General features: G+C 41.9%; 1 protein-coding gene and 1 long non-coding RNA gene across 4 annotated transcripts in view; both read right to left on the bottom strand.

Moving 5' to 3' along the window:
• The window catches only part of CD200 (CD200 molecule), a 28,231-nt gene extending 13,235 nt beyond the window's left edge, over positions 1-14,996 (bottom strand). For both annotated transcript variants that reach the window (XM_027648745.1, XM_027648746.1), the window contains exon 1: positions 14,930-14,996. The gene's annotated coding sequence lies outside the window, so the exon portion shown is untranslated. The remainder of the gene's footprint in view (positions 1-14,929) is intronic.
• Positions 14,997-17,357: 2,361 nt separating this feature from the next.
• On the bottom strand, positions 17,358-21,973 carry LOC113949760. Of its 2 annotated transcripts, XR_003528553.1 has the most exons (5): positions 21,776-21,973; positions 20,309-20,450; positions 19,465-19,658; positions 18,654-18,741; positions 17,358-17,466 (listed from the first exon to the last, which is right to left on the bottom strand). It is a non-coding gene; the product is annotated as an uncharacterized LOC113949760 (long non-coding RNA). The 2 variants fall into 2 exon arrangements; XR_003528554.1 differs by lacking the exon at positions 18,654-18,741.
• Between the last annotated feature and the right edge of the window lie 4 nt (positions 21,974-21,977).

The following is a 21,977-nucleotide window of genomic DNA, read 5'->3' as shown; positions in this document are numbered from 1 at the left end:
ACCGCTTTAAGTGGCTGTGTCACACGTACAGGTGGGACTTCTGATCCTTTTGAAATCATTCCTGACTGCTTTTTGGGAGAAGGAATCAGAACTGTGAGCAAAGTTTGTGTAAGGCAGATTTTTCCTTCTAGCTTGACAAGGCCATGAACCCCATATCCCTCATGAGAGCAGAGGGGAGGAAGGGCCACTGCTGTAAAAGGCAGCACCAACATGGTGCTGTGTCCCAGCCTGTGCTCATCCACAGTCTGTTTTCCTCACTGTCAAAAACTCTAACAAATCACTACCAGGAGAAGTAACTCAGGGAGAGCATTGACCAGCTGCCCTTGCAGGACAGAAAGTGCAGTTAATCTCACTGCAGCTCCTGCCAATGGGCTGTGTCAGCCTGGTGTGACTTTTGTGTAGCATGTCACTCCTCTGTCATGAAGTTGCGTCTTTCAAAAAAATCGTAGACCTCACGGAAGTTCAGAGGGGTGGAGAAATAACAAGGGTGGGTTTTTTTTTTTTTGTCTGTTTGTGGCTTTTTTTTCAGTGAAATAGCCATTCCTGTGCAGCGACTCATCCTTGCAAAGCTCTGGTGCTGCAGAGGTCCAGTCCTAGCTGCTGCTGCTCACTAGGCAGCATGAGATGCAGAGACTGAGGAAAGGCTCCTCTGCTCCACAGCACCGGGCAAGCTCAGAGTCAGCCTAAAGAGATAGCTCAGGTTACAATATAAAATTTACATGTAACTTGTGGAAGTCAGCCCATCCACACCAAATTCCTAAGGAATGAGGCTCATGCAGGTACATCAGTATCTCTCCTGAGTAACCTTAACCAGACCTGGAAAAAAAATTAAAGTAAAGGGGCACCTGCAGGTGGTGCAGTATCTACAAGGCTTGAGAAGATTGGCAGTCGGGTGGAGGAAATAACCCCAAATTATCAATCCCGTGAGACTGGCAGGAAAAGTTCATCAGCTTCAGGTGAATTAGTCTGTATGTCAGTGCTGACCAGCCATGACCAGTGGGGTCCCAAGAAGGAGAGGCCAAAGCCAATTACAGAGTGACAGGAATTAAAATGTACTGAAGTGATGTGGCATTGGGCCTTCTTTGCCAAGCAGCCAGACACAGAGCAAGAATGACACTTTTTCGCTTGGTTGGATGTGGGTTTTTTTTTCAGGTTTGGCGGTTTTGTGTCAGAGGTGGTGGGTTTAAGGAGTCAAGTGGGAACTGGATATTTCTGGAGGAAGGTCCTGCTGTTTCTGGACCAGTAACCTCTTGCTGAGGGACACCAAGTTAGATGGAGACAACAGCTGCAGCGGCTCCCCTTGCTCCTTAAAGCTGGTGCTGTCAAGTCCCACAGCAGTTCAGAGGAGCATCATATTTCTGGAAGCGGGGGAGGGCTGGTGGCTCATAAAGGTGGCTTTATGGGTCTCTGCGTGACCTTACCAGCAGCATCCCACTACCTTTGCCCAAGAAATCCCCCTTCATGGACAGAAAGTGCACCCACTGCCTTGTTTCTTGTCCCTTTGGCAGTTGGATAGAAGTAAAGTCAGATTGAAAGCAATCTTAATTTCAGGTGTACGAAGCAGACCTAACACAAACTTGAGCTCTTAATAGCAGGTGCTTAATGCTGCAGCTGCTGGGAGAAAATGTTGCAGATTTCAGACCCACCATTTATCCATAGCCTCTGCTGCTTCCTCTAATTAATTTCTTGACTTTCTTTCCTTCTTCCTATACATCCCCAAGTCTGCCACTTCATCCCTTCTGTTTGAAGAGTTCACTTTTAAGCAGCACTTCTATATTTGGGTTGACCACTTCCCGAGCATGACAGCTCATGCAGCTGCTCTACAAAGAGCAAAGTGAAACTATAGAAAGAAAGAAAAGGAATTCTGCCTTTGTTTTCGTTTTAATAGTTGAGTCACATTTCTCCTCTTTTGAGATTGCTGGTCAGAACTATTTCCCAGCAGTTTCACTGATAAGGCTATGCCTTTAATTGCCTCCAAAAAAACCCCATCAAGAGCCAATCCCCAGAACCCCTCCAACCCTAGGCAAGTTGGGCTCCCTTCCTCTAACTGCTGGAGACCTGCCTCAGGGAGTCACAATATCTGTAGCATGAATGCTGATGCTGAGAAATGCTTTCAATTCTCAGACCACACCACATATTTTCCCACAGGATTACATATGATTGACTAAATTAGAATTTATCTGAGAGCTGTGCAGCAGTTTACAGGTCTAATTTGCTAGAGGAACATATGCTGTTTATCTTTTGACAGTCCTGGGGAAGAGCTACCCAAGTCCAACAGCCTTTCCCCCTGAGCTAGAGACTAAAAAGTCAGAAGCCAACTCAATATAAACAAGAAAAAGTGGAATAAATAAAGATTAGAAAACAAAAATACTTAAACTCACGATACTTGACAGTTACAATAGACTCCTAATGTGAATTATGTGTATTATAAATATACACACATATTTTATTTTAAATGTATCTCATAGGAATTCTAGGACTGAATTGCATGAAACAGTCCCTCTTGTGTCTCCAACTAGGGTAGAGGAGTTTGTGCTCAGTGTAGGAAAACCACTATACATAATTCAGAGAAAATCAAGTAGGCAGCCTGGAAGGAGGTAGGATTATAGCTTTATTTTTATACACAGCTGTAATGAAAGCAATCTAAATTCTCCCACTAAACAGAAAGTTGGGAAGTTTACTAATAGTTTAAAAACTTTCTGCTACTCTTATAAAAGCATCAGAGGCACATATAGAAAGAAATTATTTCAGGCAAGTTGCCGAACGTAGGTAGTATATAAAAGAAATTAGACCAAAGAGCACACATTTATCAAGGAAAGTATCAACAACAACAAAGGATCATGGCATCACCTATTTACCTCAGTCCTGGGAAAGAAAGAGAATATGCAAATAAGCAACTAGAGACCGACTCATAATGTACCTCCATCAGCAAGTTGGGCATAATTCCCAAGTTCATATGACTTGGCAGCTTCACACCCCTTAGTGCATTTTTATTATGTATATAAATCTAACATATAAATATTAACACTACATTGCAAAATGCTTGTATATTACAGGCATTGTACAAACACAACATTTTAAACCATAAGCGATAATACACACCCCAGCAAGCCTAGTTCTAATTACCAAGAAACATGGTAACAGCAATCTGAACATAATGTAAAGGCTCCAAATTTGCCAAATAATTTCAGTACCTAAACCTGGAAGCATAGTCTTCTGCTTGAAACAGCAAGGATTATTTCAGCTGCTGGAGGCAGACGTGCCAGAAGCTGTCGTGTCTGCTAGCCTTGTACTCACCCGTGTGTTTGCAATTTGTGTTGCACAACTGCTGTGTTTTTCTTCCTTTTGCTTTTCACCAAGGCACACTAAAGGTCAGATTGATGTAGATCATTTGTGGGAGCATGAGACCGGTTCTCCACTCTCTCTCCCCAATATTTACTGCTCACTCACTCATCTAGAGGTACTTAATACAGACAAGCCCAGAAGGGCCGATTGCTTCTCAAATCCACGAACTTCGCAGAGGTACTGCCAGGCTCTCCACAGGGAGACACAGGCCGTACTTCCCACGAATAGCTACGTGCTGTAACACCTGCCAACAGGCACCAGCTTGTCCCTACCATCCCTCCATCCTCGGATTTGTGCCTCTACCCCCCCGCAACAGCTCCTGCTCCTGCAGCTTCCAGGGCAGAGCTGGATGCCTTGCCAGGGACTGCCTCCATGGGAGAACAGCAGCAGAGAAGCTAAATAAAGTGCCTCATCCAAAAAGCCGGAGAAGGGGTCTCCCTATGGGAACACAGGTGCCCATGGGTTGGCAGTGGGGATGAGGACTGTGAAGTGCCAGACCTACATGCTCACCTTTGTTTTCGTGCCCTAGGTGGAAAATACCCATCCCGATCAGGAGAAAAAGATATTCCCACAAGCAAAGTAAGTAAAGAGGCTCCTTCAGCACTTCGGGGGTGATGTGGCATGGCATGGGTGGGGGCAAGGGGGAGCTCTCTGCCAGTATCCAGCATCACTGCGGAGGTGGTGGGCAGCAGCCATGAGCAGGCATTTTGCATCCCAGCGGATAGAAACCTCCTTGCATCCAGTGAGGGATATCTGCTCTCTTGATGCCCCACTGTGCTGGATTATTTGGAGCCTCTGGTCTATTTTGTTTCTGGAGAAGGCAGCATGAGGGGGCAGCTGTCCTCTCCAGCTACAAAACCATGCGTGCATCAGCCACTGCTTTGCAGCTGCCTCCTGCAGTGGTGAACCTCGCCTTCCTACATCCCAAACAGGATTGCAAGCACTCAAACCAGAGTGGGGGAGCCTCTGCTATGCCTCTGCTTCATCCCCTGCAAATGAGGTGGAGGGCTGCTGAAGGAAGTGGGCTGTCAGCACAGCACAGCCTGCATTTGGTCACACACCAGCCGGCGTTCCCCATACACAAGCACAGTTTAGAACTTTCTCTAAACACATCAGTATGACATATTCTCCTAATAAAACAGTTTCTGCATATTGAATATGCAAATAGGGAAGACTCACATGATAGCCAGGATCACATGTGTTCATGTGAATCAGGAGGTCTTTGGTTTCAATTCAGACTGCTACATTTTTCCTCTGTGGGTAGACATTCATGTAGCAAAGACATAATACTTTTACCATTTGCACAAGCTGCAGTATTTGCTTAGCAAAAAACAGCTTCTTGTTAGTCATTTACATCAGCAATTTCATGGCAGTGTTAAGGCAGCACAATAATGTTTGAAAACACCTTAAATTCTCTAAGATAGCAGCTTTAACAAAATATCGAGAGACAGATGTCTCTCCCTCTGTTGGGTTGCAAAACAAGTATGCTTAAAAATCCCATTATCTTAGGCAAAAGTGAAAACTCAGCTCTAAAATTTTACAGGAGCAATCCATATTTCAATCAACCTCATAAACAAGAACCAACTAGACCGATAAAAACAAGGCTGTGAGAAAGCACCATGCAAATGACAGCCCTCTGCCATTTAGATGCTTATGGGACAGAGAGACAAATTTCCAGAAAGGCTCAAGCCTGCCAGACCCATGCACACAAACACCCAGTGCACAGTCAGGCATGTAGGCATCACGTAGTGTCTCTGCGCCCCAGCGCCCAGTCAGTGATCCCAGGCACAATTCAGGCTCCATTGGCATAAAGCTAAAGCAGAGTCAGAGAACGAGCAAGCAAGATCATCCATTTCTAAGCAGACATGTACAACTGATTTCAGTTAATTAAACCCCCCAAAACAAAACAACAAAAAGAAAAACCCAATAAGGCTGCAAATCTAGGTTTTCTTAAGGTCGTTGAGCACTACTGCATGACCCAAGTCTGTGTTAAACTAGAGAGAAGATAAATCTTGAAAGTCATCAGATTTATTTAGCCCTCAGAGATTCAACTCTTTCCCCAACTAATGCCATGTGAGCTCATGCTTTTGCACAGCCTGTGCTCAGTCTGTAGCTAAGTCCTGTGCTGCCAAAAATCCTTGTCTCATATCGCTGCACCAAAGTATGACAATCACGTGTTTTCTTCCTCTCTCCTCAGCACAGACCTACAGCTATCCATCAAGTACCATCAAGGTAAAGACTAAAAGCAATTTTTTTTTTTTTTGCTGCTCTCTGGGGTAACTGAATCAAAACATTAATGTATCAGAAAGACATGGTGTCCGTCATGTTCCCGTGGGAGAGAGAAAAGCCCATAATCAGAGTATTTGCTTGGGACACAGAAAACCATCACTTAAGCCTACCTACAAAATAAGTGTATGCGCAAAAAACTGTAGCATTGATACTCAGCCCCAGTCTTGGGCAGCCAGTGGCCAAACAGGCTGCAGCACTCACCCATCATTTCCAAGGCTGAGTGTAATGCTGCCCGGCCCAAATCAGACAATTCAGGAGGCTGAACCTTGGGATCACATCCTGGGTGAGTGTCCCCAGCCACTGCACAAGTTACAGCTGTGGGGGTGCTTCTCTGTCCTCAACCCCCCTCCCTTCTCCCTTCAGCTTTCTGGTAGCCAGCGTAGCCTCCCTTGACTATTGACATGTTTCCACAAAAGGTTTCAGTTTCAACATGACATTTTCTAAAAATCATTTAACTGGACTATGGTCAACCAGGTTTAGTAATAAAAGAAATCTTCAGCTGAAAAACAATGGGAATTTTAATGCTTTGAGGCTTAAAGGTTAATTTTTACACTGTAAATGTAATTTAAATGTAAATTTGTTGATGCCTCAACAAATGGCTAAGTCTCTGTTGGAACAGAATAAGGTTTCCCTTTCCAATGTTCCACTGACTGTAGAAGGAAGAAAAGAAAAAAATAACCAAACAAAAATGCCCCTTCAGATCATGCATTTAGCTTCTTATGAACCAGAATGAAGCAAATGGTTGCATTGCAGCACAAAAAAGACTGATAAACACTTTGCCCAGTCCTAATTGCCTCCCTACTTTAGGGTTAGATTTAGGAATTCTGGCAATGCAATCCACAGTAATTTAAGAGGTAACTCTATAAGCTGGTATGTTCCCTGCTTCTGTGCCCAAACTTATCATCCTGGAAGGCAGGGGTGGGGGAACAGCCACTTCTCAACTGCTGCACTCAGTCTTGTGTGCGTGTTTGTCTGTGTTAATACGCTGGGCTCCGAGAAGCAGCAGCTGAGTACCTGTGGTTTGCTACCTCTGCTTTGTAAATAGTTCATTTTAGCAGAGGGTTAGTGAAGTTGCCTCCAGTCCCTGCTGACCAATGATCACCAGGAGCCCTATGTACTGCAGAACAAAGCACTGCCATTTAGCACCCTAACTGGGTTGTTTTAGGGTTTTTTTTCAATAAAGATGACATCAGTAAAACAAAAGTTGGTGTCCAGCAGATAAGTGGGTGTTTAGCAGAAAATTTTGAAGAAGGTGGGCAAGATGACAGAAAATGGTGTGATTAAATGAGTTCATCATTTGTACATGTAAGTGTGGGACGGATTGCGGGGGAAAAGAAGGGGGTGGAGCTGTAATGGGGAACCTGCCAAGAAGCTGTCAAGTTCTGAGTTTTTGGTGTCCTGAGTAAAAGCTCCAGAGCATGGTTCAAAGACAGTCCCAGGAGCACTGTTAGTGCAGTAGGAGAGATGCCCCTTCTGAGGTTACACTTGGCCTGTGAATAATGAAGGTCTTCACTCTTGCTCCTCCTGCACCGTTGGCATGCGGGAGAAATCACTCCACCTCTGCACTTTGATCTCCCCACTGAGAAGAGAAGGTTGATGATAACAGCCTTTTAAAACATGAAGACTGGAAGGATTCTGGAAAATGTGGCTATGAGCAAGTCTTGGTTAGAGACCTGTATGTTTGACAGATAAGAGGTGCTCCAGACTTCACTCAGTGGACTAGGAGCCAGAAACTCACGAAAATTAAGAGCCTACCTATTCTCATTTCATAGGCACGTTAAGAGAAACACTGCTGTCCTCCAAGTTCTTTGCAATCATGACTAGATGAGGAGAGAGCCATGCACTTGCAGATAGGTAGGAAATTCCTTTTCTTGGGCAAGTCTACCCTGATCGCTTTGGTCCTTAAAATTTCTGGAATTTCTAAATCTTGTAACTCAATAAAGCCCCAAATCAAAACTCAGGATTTATTTTTGGTGAAGTGTCCTCAAGGTCAGGAGATCTTTCACACTGAAATTCAAGCAGAATCTATACAGACAGTACGATTTACATAAACTTGGAAAATCCAAGACAAATTCTGCAGGAATTTTGTTCTAAGAATTCTTTCTCACTTCTAGGTTTGAAAAATAAAATCTAACGTTTTGGGGTTTTTAACCCATAAAGCAGAGACCACTGCTACAGAGTGTGAAAGGTATCTATAAATGTCATCATGAACCCAGCAACACTCACTTAAAACACTACCACTGCTGAGGACAATCGCTATAAAGGCTGTGCTTACTCACTGGCTTCATTAACCAGTGGGTTCAAACCAAGAACACCAGGGCAAACAAGTTTTTAACTTCTGGCTTCAAGTACTTAATCATTTCACATTGTCCCTTTAGATTTAATGAGTAATCGTGCTAGCTATTTAGATGCACAATCACTCACGACCCATTAGCAAACACCTTCAAGAGGCAAAAGGAGGGACAAGTCTAAACAGAGTTGGGAAAGCATTTGCCTACACAGTCTTACCTCCTCTGCTAATGGAAATTACAGAAATTACAGCAGACAGGAGTTAGAGAATATTCTGAGTGGGGAGGGACTCTTCTTTCTCCTCCCTCTATTTTCACAGAGAGCATTAGATGAGGACTGCCAGGGAAGGGATTAGCCATTGCTTCATCTCCAGTGAGGCCAGGGCCCCTTCCAGGACACACAACATGCACACTTGGAGTCTTAGACCCTACAGTCTCTCTGCCAACTGGCTGTGACTCCTCTATCCCTCCCTTTATTCCTCTGTTTTCTTATGCACTTTACTCTGCAAATCACCCTGAACCCTCCCTTTAGTTCCTCCCCTAAACACCCCATCTTAAGTCCTGTGCAAATCCCAAGTGCTCTCCTTTCACATACATCGATACAGTGTCCCGTCTAATTCTCCCTCCACTCCCATCAGCTCCCATTCACAGGTTGGATGGATATCACCTTGGGCTCACGGGGATGATATCCCTTATGGAACAGCCCTGGGGGGAGCTGGGGCGGGGCTGCTGGCTGCAGTTGTGCTGCTGTGCTCCCTCATGTGGTGATGAGCTTTCACCTCGTAAGCCACTGCTGGCGGTGGTGGTACCTCAGGAGAAGAGTCAGGCCTTCGCCCTCCACCCACACCAGGTGTCCATGTGTTGTTGGGGTCTCCAAGTGTGCCACCACAGTCTGTGTAGTAGGGAAATGAGTGTGGATTTACAAACCCTTCTTGGTACTGTGTATATTGGTCAATAGCACTGCGTGAGTGTATAGGCTATACTAGGCTTGTTCAGCTTCTTCAGGGTATAATCGTGTTGAGCTTCACTCTTTCTCTCTTTCCCATTTCCACTCTCAGGAACATGTTGCCAAAAGAGATTCTATGAATTCCAGTGAACTGTGGTACTCAGCTCTCAGCCACAATGTAAAACATGAAGCCTCCGAGATTGATGGCAATAATCAGACAGAATACGCACTTGTCAAAGTGCCCAAGGCGAAGAAAACTATCACCATCCCTGAAGAACATAGTGAATATGATGATGTCCTGGTAACTTAGAAGGCACTCTTTTGCTTGAGTGTATGCAGCCATGATAACCATCTTACCTATGCTGTCAGGTCTTCGAACAAACAACTCTCTCTCTCTCTCTCTCTCTCTGCACTAAGCTTACACATTGGGATACATCTACCAGTCATTTCCTGTGAGACAAACCTGTCCATGAAAAGGTGATCAGAGAAAGAAACATGGACAGGGTACAGGACTTGACAACTAAACCAGGAGGAATCAGTAGCAACTGCTATCATAAAGACAACGTTCCCCTATAGAAAATGAGGAGCTTCAATGTCAGAAGCAACTGAGGCTGCACATTTTTCTGGACTTTTATAATACTTTTTAAGGGTGTGTTAAAGAACTACTGATACAAATCTCAAAAATGCAATAATAACAGGGTTATTTTGTTTGTTTGGGGGATCTTTTATGTTTCAAATGAGAGCATAAACCTTGCATTAGGTGCGCTTACACTTTTCCAAAGTTTTTCTGTCCTGCTTGATTAATACCATTATACAATGCACAACTTTTATAAATAACTAATTTCTCAAATTCCCCCCTTTCCCTTTTAATGTAATACTCCTTGTCTAAGAGTGAAGTCTTAATGAAGTTGGAATTAAATAAGAAAACCCAATAAACTGCATGCAAAACAAATATTACACCCACTGAGAAGAGTATGAGTACTGATGCTGCCCAGGTGACAACTACCTCTCAATAGTAGAAGCCCAGGTGTAGCTTCCATGACAAAACTCCTCCAGCTTACTCCTGCTGGAGTCTCAGGTTTGGCTTTCTGCAATGCTGGAATATAATCTCCTCACAGCCCATCACCCCTCTGCAAGCAGTATTTCTGGACATGCGCAAAGGACTGAAACTGGTTATTCAACTGTTTACCAGAGCTCACAAAGTGATTATGTGCCTGTGTTCTTGCTTGAGCATGTTTTTTTGCTCCCTCCATTTTTGTAACAATACAATTTGGAAGGAAATGTTGTACAGTTTTCCCGAATTTAAGTCTTCCTTTGTTTGTGATGGCTGGCTGCAGCCCTGGCTTTGTGGTGTGGTGCCTTTGCCACTCCCACCTGCCACTTCAGTGCTGGGTGCAGTCCCATGGGTGAATGGTTGCACTTAGCATGGAAGGGCACAGACTGCCTGCAGGTACTACTGCTGTGACAGGCAGCTGAGCCTGCCCAAAACTGCTACTGGCTGCTGGGGCTACACAGATGACTTCCTGCTACGGGGTTTTAAAGGGCTGGTTGTCTCAGTTGTCTCAGTCGTTAAAGTGTTACCCACATTCCTTCTATTAAAATTCACATTAAGCATCCACACAAAATATCTAACTTGATGAAATAATGTGTTTTCACACTGCTGTGTCCCTAATTAACTGAATCATAATTAATACAATTTGACTAGATGTAGACTGTAAAGTTGGACATTTTCTGTTTAATATCACTTCTTACTACAACTCCACTTCCTTCTTTCCTTGGGGTTAAGGTGCTGGGGCAGAGGAGGATGACTGGGTAAAAAATGAATGCTTGTCTCCTTTTTTTCTCTCAGCTCTTAATGTTCATAGGTGTATCACCATAAAGAAGTCTAATCATTACATTATTTTTCAGTTCTTAGAATTAAGATAAAGAAATGTTCAAGGATATGTTCAGGTGTCTTAGTAAAAGCAGTAAGTTTGAGCAGCATCTCAACAGCAACTTATTTCTTTGCTGCTGGTACTTTCACAGCCTGCTGCTTTTGGGACAAACCATACAGGCCATGAAGTTTATCCTTCCCCAGTGTAACAATCAAAATGAATATCTCTTCTAGCTCTATGCTGTATAGAAAATTACAGCAAGAGAAATTATAGTTCTTACAGCCAGTGCTACATTTTACAACTCAAGATGGGATCAGAATTACCCACAAACAGGAGAGTTATGTGAACTACTAATTTGGTCCAGAATGTTTCCCAAGTTCAGATAAAACTCATGCAACAACAACTATGGATGTGAGTGTACAGCTCTGTCAGACTGAAGCTTCGTACAGCTCTTAGCATTTAGAATTACAGAGGTTATTTTCCAGTTCAAACACCTGAAAGAATGGAGCTTGAAAACAATCACTTTAAGACTAAAAATAATTTAATGCACAATAACATTGACAGATTACTCCTTAAATAAACTATTAGTATTAGAAAACACAATTTACCATAAGGTATTTCTTAAAATACAAAATGTTTCTTAAAATAAATGTGTCTGTCTATCCAACAGGCTATAAATAAATGACAAGAAGGTATACTTCACTAACATGGTAGTGAATACATTCCATTCTGCATGAAGTTAATGCTTCATTTTCAGGTCATAGCCAGGTACTGTTTATAACTCTCATGCCATGCTGATCTAAACGGTCTGCTTCAGCATCTTCCTCTTGGCATTGATCCATCTCATCTGATCTTTCATCAACAAGAACAACTATTTGCTGCCTTATTAAGGCAAATATCTTGCATCTGTTCATTTTTATCCCCAGTGCTGGGACAGGGACTATAGCTAAGGCAGTAGACTAGTTTGTCTTCAGATTTACAAATGCGGGGCAAATATCTGTCTATTCACTAGTAGCAGTAGTTAATTATTAAAGCACACAGCTAATTTGACCCTTGATAGATTCCTGTGACATTCAGATACGTTAGTGAACAAGACATGTTTCTTCACGATGTTTCTTCCTTCTTTTCTATGTCACACAGAAGAAGAGAAAAATAGAGCAGATACCACCTTATCCAGGAAGACTCTAGGATGAATAAGGAGAGTTAAAGCTTTCTTGAGAATCTAGTGCAAAGGTCTTGCACGTAATTAAGGAATACATACATACATACATATATATATATATATATATATAAAAAAGTAAGTTTTCAGGCTGTTTTACAAGAAAGGAGCAATGGGAAAACATGGTATATGAAGTTAGGAGAGAAAAAAGTAACAGCATTAAGGGTGAAGCTGTGCAGATAATTTTGGATAAACCAAGAGAAGAAGAAAGCCATGTGCAAGACCACTTTTAAAGCTTGCACAGAGTATTCAGATTTAAACATAAGACAAGACAAAGCAGAGCTTTCAAAGTCAACAGAGCATGCATCAGAGAAGATATATGATTTTCACAAGAGCAAAATGGATTATTGAGGTATCAGGACAATTAAGAAGGAGGTAGTGGTGGTGTAGGAGTGCAACACTGTTATAAATATGCCACATATTCCATTTACAATATTGCATCACAGGCAGTATTTAGAAGTGTTTCTACCTAATGAATAGCTCCCTGCCCTGGGATTACTAACAGATAGGAGATCTCATCTCTTCTAGGTGGTGATGAAGACGAGGAACTTTTCCATCATTTCTCTGAAAGTTAAAACAGTACAGTATTAAAATTAAAATGAAACTTTAATATGAGTTAATCACAATATACACTGCATGCTGAAGTGTTGGCCTAGGGTTACTCTGAAAGCACATAAGTTTGGCTTAGCAAATTGGGGGTGGGGGAAGAAGCTCTGTGCATTGTTTTCATTATAACTGCAAAGCTCATGGGACTTTTATACTGGCATTTCTATCAAGACAAATATAAATTTGTTGGAATTGCTGGCTAGTCACTGGTAGTCATTGGAATCACTGCTTAGGAAACCTAGGAGAATGAATATTTGGTGATTTTAAAAGGTATCTCTGTGCATAATAAATTTTAAAAAAACCCCAAACTTCCAAAGAGACAAAAATTAGGAGTCTTTTTCACCCTTGACTGTGAAAAATAAAATTGAGAAATCGAATCCCAAATTACTTATCCTGTTTTACTTGGATTAAAATTTGGTTCGTAAGTATTCAGAAATGAATATACAATAAGGAAAAATATTTTTCATTTTTTGTCTTCCCACTATGGTACACACACATATGAGAAGAATTTCTTTGTATAGAAAAAATGTAAGAATGGATTTAAGGAGTTTGATTGGTGTCCATAGCTGACCAGTCTCATCACTATTCCCTTTCTCATCAGAGCACCTGACATTGAATCCTCGGTAATAAGTTATGCATAGCAGGACTTTCTCAAAACTATTTTACACTGTTCCTAATGTTGTTGTGCAAAATATATTTCCTAACAAATATCAACACTTTTCTAGAATTATTTCCCTTCTTTACCATAAATGCTTCTGCTCTTTGTAAAGAAACAGTTTCTATAATGTACAGCACTTACATGTGAGAGAAGTTCGGTCAAGCTTTAACTTGTCACATTCAGATGTCTCAGGATTAAAAGTATCATCTTCATCATAAATATTTTGACGTAAAATGTTCCTTATAAAATCTGGGTTCATAATGTTTTCCATAAATCCTTCTGTTGTTGGTGGTACAGAAAACACTAGCTGATAAATTACAGTGGAGCTTTCATTACTGAAAAACAAAGTCAGGTATGAATGCCTTCAAACTCCCCCTGGATGTTTTATTTTTTTGAAAAGACTATCTTTACATATCAATCTTGACATGGATTTTTTTTTTAGAATGTTTTCTAAAGAAAAGTATTATAAAAGAAAACTGTCATCAAAGCTTCCAGTTTTGTCCTCAAATCTCCTCCCTTCTCCGAACAGCTCTTGAAACTGGGTATGTACTTGAAGCCAGCCAGGGACATGTTTTCAAATGCACAAAGGGCAGTTGGACATGTGTCCTAATGGGGTGTGGTTTTCAGCACCCCTGCTTCACAAGTACACACTGATAAGAGGTGTTGCAATATCACGTACATAGCTTAGCTAGGAACCTGCAGAAAGGTCTGCTCTCCTGCCAGCAGTACCTGGGACCACCCAGCTGTGCTCCTAACTCAACTCTGGAGTGGATTACACAAACCAGTGAATGGGAGACCACCTCTGGAGATTTCGTTCTACATCCACTGTCTACAATTCAACAGTTACATTTTGTGCTCACAGAACTTAAACATTACAAAAAGTAGTTGAATGTGAGAAAATAAAAGAAAACAAAGAGAGAGGCAGCAAGAGAGAGACAAAGAGGCAGAGAGGGAGAGATCAGCTGATCAGTGTATGTGCAGAACTAGACCTTTGTACCTGGTCTAAATCATAATTTTTAGGCATAGAGGAAATAAGGCTTAGAAGCTACAGTTCACCATGGAACAGCGTTGGCATGCCCAAGGTTGGCAGTGCAAGGGAGCATATTCCCTCAAGTGAGCAAAGTGACCTCAGGACTGCCCCTTGCCACATCCCAGGGTAGCTCTATCTCTGTCCTTGCTCTCTCAAGGACCTTGGGACTTTGTGAATCTACTTTCCTTGATTTTCTCCCATCTTTCTAATTCCTTTTGTAATTGAGCTTTTCAGAACTCCTTGGGGAAGCTCTCTGTCTTCCCTTGCCTCTCTGCTATTTCTCCATGACAGGAGGCATGTATATTCCTGTTGCCTTTACCTCTTTTGGAAACAAAACAGTTCTCTCCTCCCCCTGAACCCTGTTTTATTTATTTAAGCCAATTCAATTTTAAGTGTCTCCACCAATTAATTTTCCCTTTAATAAATATCATTGAATATGTTTATTAAGGGCTGCAATTGGAACCAAAAATAACAGAGATGAATACTTTACAGCAACAAAATGCTACTGTCATATACTATTAGCAGCATTTTCCGTTTACACCAGAGTCCTTTGACCAGTTTTGCCTATCTATAAACCTAACTTTCCCCCAAACAACCTATATATACACATGCTTATGTGTTTATTTCATCAAAAGCCTATAATTTTCAGATAATTTTGGTGACAAATTGCTTACCTGAAAGAAATCACTTGAGCTGACCTAAAGTAACGCCCTAAAGCTGGAGATGAACTGTAGACCTCTGTTAGCTGGGATAGGAAAAAAAAAAGAAAAAAAGCAAAACATATTTCTTCTATTCAATCTCTCTTTTCTGTACAAAAGAAAGCACAGCAATTCATTCCTAGAAGGTATCTTATGGGCATAAACACAGCTACTGAAGGTCAAATTTCAGCAAATATCTGCCGTGGAAGAGGTACATGGTCCTTTTAAATTTGACAGAAAAGTTAATTGCACATTTGAGTGATTGCTATATAACCTTAACACAATAGAGGCACTCAAGGTGATGTAAAAGTGTGTGCTCATGTTGTCATGTGCAATTCACATCGTTAGGTTTGTGATTTAATTAGTGCCAAAAAGCTCTTCTAACTTTTACTTGGTAGAGGGAAGGGTTTCTCTACTGACACTCCCTTTCCACGATGTCTAAATGAGCACTGTTATGCCTGCTGAGCTTATTTCAGCTGTAACTCAGAGCCATGATGGCTTGATGGAAATTGCAGCTATAAACCCAGGCTGTCATTGTGTACTCATGAAAGAATGTAGCAGCACACAGGATTTTGAGCACCTATTGGCTTTAGATGACTTCCACAAGCCCCTCCTAAATTATTCAATGATTCTGTGAAAAAGGTAGAGACTGTGTCCTAACCATTAGTCAAATTTGGTGGAAAAAAATCAGATGCTCTTTTTGTGCTTAAAAGCAGACAACGCTTTTTTTCTAGATCTGGACTTTAAGAAGTACAACTCAATTTTTTTGTGGACTTGCTACACGGAGAAACAGAAACTTCTTGAAAGGAAAAACACTGAAACTATGTTGTAAGCAGAATCAACTTTGCCAAGAACCACATCAAGACATACCCTCTTAGTAATGTCCTCAGAGAAAAAGTGTGGGAGACCACACATTAACTCCAATGTTCCCGAAAAATTGTGAAAATTTCCACTGTTTAGTAGTGCATCAGGATCCCAATAGTCATCCTCATCTGTGTAAACATCTAATAATAAAAGGAGACAGAAAGAGAAGGAAAAAGTTCCAGTTAGCTAAGTATTGAAAAAAACCATCTTGGCTTGCTCCTTGTAGCTTTCTCACAAATTTCCTAGGTAAGGACTGGCTGGGAGTGACAGAAAGAAAGTGCAAGCGTTAGACACCAGGTCAGTTATTATTGGGTCAGAACCACCTTGTGTGTGTGTGTGTGTGTGTGGAGGGGGTGGCTTGAACCTCACGGAGGTGGGGTGGTGTCATGTCCCTCATGGCAGGCCCCTGGAGACCACAGGGGGAAACTCTGGAGGAACTGTCAGTCACAAACAGCCCAGGAAAACTATAACACCCCAGAGCTCCTGCAGCCCCTCGCCCAACTCAGATTGGTAGGGACAGTGAGAACACTACTCCTTCCCCTGACCTGGTACCCCCAGAGTGGTTGGTGGGTCAGAGGCCCCGCCTGGGGGGTTGTCCATGAGGATCAGAGCAGATAACACCAAGGGCATGTGTTTGCCTCGTGTTGCAGCCCTGCCACTGGACTTGTGAGAGCTGGTCTTCTACAAGGCTGCAGTGGTAGCTATATGATCTGTCTCTTTCTCCTTCTCTCTTCTTGATCCCTCTGCTTCTCTTTCTCTGCTCCTTTCTTGATGCTTAGGGTGGTTTGGAGCTGGAGTGATTGTATTTTGATATAAGCGTTGTTGGTTTACTGGATTTTGACTTAAGTGTTGTGGATTAATAATATATGCTGAGTCAGTATTGTGGTGGAACATTTTTGTCTAGCTTGTGGGGTGTCCTTTTGAACTTTGGCCAAGTTCCCTTATTTGCTCCCCTAAATAAATAAAGAAATTCCTTGGGAACAAGCCTGTGGCTTATTCTCTTGACACCATCTAGAGATATTAATGAACCCCTACATCTATATATTAAAGCAAAATTCCTAGGCAGTCCTGTGAGCCAGCAGCTCCCTGGGCTTGGAGTCTTACAGCAAGTCACCTGAAGAGAAGTGACAGCACGTGGAGGTCAAACACCCACCCCCATTAGGAAAAGTCAGCTGCTCTGGGAGCCTGACTGACAATGACACCACTTGAGGGGAGCTAAGTGATCCATGGCACTTGTAACATGACAAACATAATTTCCATCCTCATCCCCACATCTCTTCTCACAACATTTTCTCACTTAGCTACAAACCGGAATTGCCACCTGATCAGGATACAAGTTGCTTGCTGCATGCTAAGATAAAACCATTCACATCCACTACTCAACACACCAGCCTCTGCACTCAGTATCCCAGTCCCTTCAGCAGTTTAATGAAGGAGTTTAAAGGATGCTACTCTTGCATTTGTGTTATATTAGACTGTACATATTGTACATTTGTATTACTGTAACTAAGAGTGAGATACTTACTAGAATAAAGAATTAGGCTGATGAGAATGACGAGGAAAATTACTAGAAATATTGCAGTTATAACCATCCATAGTTTACACTTCCAGAAAACTACATTCCTGCAGGACTTCCAATGATCTGTCTCCTAGGTATAAAAGGGAAGGACATATTGATTAACGAAATAAGGCAAGAAAAAAATATTGAAGTGAGTCTCTACTGTCACATTTAGAAACAAAAACTCCGCACAGATAGGAAAGCCACATTGGTAAGCAAATGCCCTACACCAGGGGGTCCCACCCTTGACTGCTGCTGCAGGTGGGAATGTGGACCTGCAGAAGGCAAAGGACTTTCACAGGTAGGTGATTACTTGAAAGAAAAACGTTTAATTCCCATTTGTGCAGAATTTCCAACTGAGTTGCCCTTAAAGTCAAAGTACTACAAAGGTGCATTCTTGGCTCCCTCTTTATTTTTAACTACATGAATTTGAGTTGCATGTTCCACAAGCTGTCCTTTTAATGTTTGTCATCTCTCCCAACCCAAAGGGTGTTTATAGAGGTATTTCCAAAATCATTCACCTTTGCAATGTTGATGATGTCAATCTGCATAGCTACTGGGTGCCAGCTATTCAATAGATGCTATTGCATTAAATCCACCATAAAATAACTGAGACCTTTATCTCCCTTTTTCTGCAGAAGATGGGAAACTTGAAGGTTATTGAATATATTTAACAGAGTTTAATGGGAATCTCACCTGTTCTAGGAGAGCACAAGAAAACTGTCTCCAAAGCAATTGTGCACATGTACATTCATACCGGAAAGGACAGTACTTGCCTGATGTTTAATTTTTAATACTACTTAAGACCATAGAAAAAATTAATCTTTTAATTAGTTAACTTAGCTGTATGAATATTATAAAACAAACAAACAAAACCCCAAAACAACCAAACAATTAAAACCTCACTTAGGTGAATAGCAAAACAAAAAACTTCAACTGCTTTGTTCCACAGCCAGAAGACTGAAGGAAGGGCTTGAATTCATAAGTAGACCATGCTGCCTTTTTATTCCTTCTCTTTCCCCCTCTCCATCCATCATAAACCCAGTAGTAAACTCCACATCCTTTTTGACATTAGTACCAAGTAAGGAAAAGGTTGTCTGGGCCACACACAAGCAGATTGGTGGGAGGCACTAATCCAGGCTACCATCCTTTACTTTTTTAACTTTCTAAGAATCCAGCATAACAGAAAGGCTTTCACTGAATTTTACTGAATCCACGAGCTGGCTAAAAGTTTTTGTGAGGGTGGCAAGGGGACAGGGAGAGAAAACAAACACTTACAGAAAGATCTTACAAGAGTCATTTCTCCAGGAGCAGGGGCAGAAAAAGGGAAACACTCTCTGCAGACATCTCTGCACACAGAACTTTGCTTTGGTGGAGAACAAAGAGCAGAAACTGAATATGGTTTGACTTACAGCATACTTTCAGGTGTTATTACATTTACATAAAAATTTTTTAATTTAATTTTTAAATGTGTTAGAAGACTGAAGCTTCAATTTAACACTTAACACTAGCATATAATTTTGTATTTAAGAAATTTTTAAAAGCCAGTAACTACTGCCTAGAGTGCAACTTTGAAATCAGACATAGTAATATTGGATGAGACAGACAGCTGTCAAGTCCAAGTTTCGATTGAGCTGCCACATATTTAGATTACCACAAAATGTAATCCTTAATCACGCATAGCATACTGCCTTGATCTCAAGAAAACCTTCAGCTCCACAACTAGTCCAAAAGCCTCTGGACATTGCCCATAGGCATCACAAGACTGCTGGGGGGAAGCAACAGCAGCAGAGAAAAATATCTCCCTGATGGGCAGGGCAGCTCTGATTAACCTGCCACCTAAGCAGAAAGCAAAGCATGATAATTTTCCAGCAGTCGCTATAGGAAAGGAAGCCAATTGCCAGAATCAGCAGAAACAGAGCCTGAATGAAAACTCAGTTCTGGGAAGGGGAAGGATAAACTTAAGGGTAAAGTTTTGCAATATAGCCAAGCAGATCTAGCTCACCCCTGTCTCTCTTCCACCCTCTCCCGTTCCTCTTTGCACCTCCCTCAAATTTGTCTCACCCTGCAGCAAGCTGATTCAGCTTACCAGACCAGAGGAGAAGTAGCTGACCCCTGATATAGTAGAACAAATGGGGGTTTTGCCCAGCCAGTGGAATGGATCAGCACACAGAGATGATCAGTGGGGCTTGCACAAGGAAGCAGTTGCAGTTACTCCACCAGGAGCAGGAAGGGAGGGGTGGTGTGACTAATACAGACAGCTCTCGGGGGGCTCAGCCATGCCTAGAGAAGAGTGGGAAACATCTTTGCTCTATCACAAATATTCCTTGAGTGAGTAATGTAAATCATTTTACAACAGTCACCTGTGAACATATATTATACCTCTGCCAGCATTAGTCTGCTCCATAGCTTTAAGCTATGGAGCTATGGAAGCTACCTTTCTCAGGACTCATGTTGGTTTTGACTGAGGCTTTGAAGCATTCTATTAATACAAATTTATAATGGTTAGTAACTCTGAATTACTCAAAGATAAAAAGAAAGAGAATCCAGCATGCTCTGTTGGAGGACATTCTTGTTTTGGCAGCACTGTTTTCTGGTTAATTTGTACTGAAGGGAAGCCTGGGTTTAAAATCGATTTCAACTTTTCTCCTTTCTGATTTTGAGCCCAATCCCACTGACAGCACATGAAAATAGAAAGCAAAACTCAGAGTATCAATTGAAACTTTAGTTCCCAAGTTAAAGCTTAAAATACCACTTCAATATTAGAACACCTCATTGAGAAGAAGAAAAAAAGTATGTTTTCAGCTCCTTTCCCTCTCTCTCAAACAATTAATTGAACCACCCCAGCAAGATGTTTCTGCAAAGTGTCATTTCTCTTGCTATGTAGTGTTTTCCCCAACAGCAAAGATCAAATGAACAAGTAAAATTCCTACCTTTCTCGTTGGAGCATTTAGAGGCTTGTCATGATCAGCCTCACTTTCCTCCGCATTATCTTCTTGTAATTCAATAGTCTCATGCTCCTGAGCAGAGCTTTGCCTTTTTGTTTCTTCTGTCTCTGTGCGAGGACCTCTGACTCTAAAGCAAGTACGGAGGCAACTCATTTCCTTCTGGTTTCGGGTCAGTAATACCTCTGATACGAGGCTGGAGACACTAACAGGGAGAGTTGGGATAGTTTTCACAGAAGTGATCTCAAAACACTGATTAATAAGGGGAATTCCTTGGAAGAACAAATGACGTCGGCTGCACTAGCTACAGAGAAACAGGAGGTGGAGGAAGTATCAATTTGCCCAGCCGTGAGAACTACAGCTCTCTGCTGTGCAATACTAGGTTTTCCAGTTTGCCTGCCTTCCTGTACCAGCCCTTGACAAGCAAGTGACTAAACCTTCAGCAACGTTATCATTTGCTGAGGCAATTTTGAAAGGAGCCAGAATGCTTTCCCTGCTGCTGTTAGCCAGAGCAATAAATTACTATTAATGTTTTCCATGCAGCTAAACAGATGTGGTTCTGACCAGCACAAACTGAGTAAAGGATCATATAGATTGTGGTCTGCTTAGGCTGTGACTCTAGCAATGCTTGTAATTTTAGTCTCCCTGTATAGAGAATAAAGAAATGAATGCTACTGATCTTTGTGCTGTGAATTGTCCTTTCTCTAGCTGTTATACTCCCTAAAATCATATCTGGTGTTAAAGAACCATTTCTGTCTATTAACATACTATCCAACCTAAACCTGAGAAGCTGCTTTCAGGTAAAACAAAAAAAAACAACTCAAAAACACAAAGTACAGATCTGAGGAGAAGAGGGAGATGACCTTCAATTTCAACCTATGGTCTACAGGGCATGTTTTTATGAAGCAGTCATGGTGATCTGGTTTGCATTAACTTCCCACGTGAACACTCTTGTGCACTTAAAGTCACTCACCACTGCTTACTGCAGCCAGGGCTGATTCCTCCCCCAACCTCCCCACTATCTACCATCCTACCTCCTGTTCTGACTCCACCCTCATGTTTCTCCTTCCTCCCCACAGAGCATCTCTCTCCCCTCTGGATCTAAAGGGCTGGGCAAATAGCTGTTTACTGCATTCTTGCTTACTCTTTTGTTCCAGCACAGGGACGATCATGCATTAAGAGCAAAACAAAACCTCTCTCAGCAACTCCCTTCTCTGCTGCCTGGGTATCCATTCAGAGCACTGCTACTTCTTTTTCCTACCAAAAGCCTGGGATGCTCTCTCTCCCCATCCTGCCACTTTGATTTTTTTTCTTTGTGCAACTCATCTGGCTACTGATGGCCAGGGTTCAGATTCCTGATGTGTCACAGCCACCCAGGCAAAGGAACTCCACAAAATTGAGCACATCTTATGTTTATTCAGCAAGTAAAAAGAAATACAAATTTTATAACTCCACCTTTGGTTCTGAGAATCCTGAGGACTGAGGATGAAGCTAAGTAGTCATCAAGATTATAATGTGTCTGGATCCACAAGATTTTACCTGGGACATCTTCACTAGAAAAGCCTTTATCAGCTGTTTCTCAGTACTCTGGCTAGAGACTAGCTTCATTTATTTAATTTCCACTCACAGTAAAAGACATTACCTTCCTACAGAATTG

This window comes from Corapipo altera, unplaced genomic scaffold (assembly GCF_003945725.1).
Source record: "Corapipo altera isolate COAL_440 unplaced genomic scaffold, ASM394572v1 58, whole genome shotgun sequence".
Taxonomy (NCBI): Eukaryota; Metazoa; Chordata; class Aves; order Passeriformes; family Pipridae; genus Corapipo; species Corapipo altera.
Note: the sequence above shows the minus strand (reverse complement) of the source record. Positions and strands in the feature narration are given on the sequence as shown.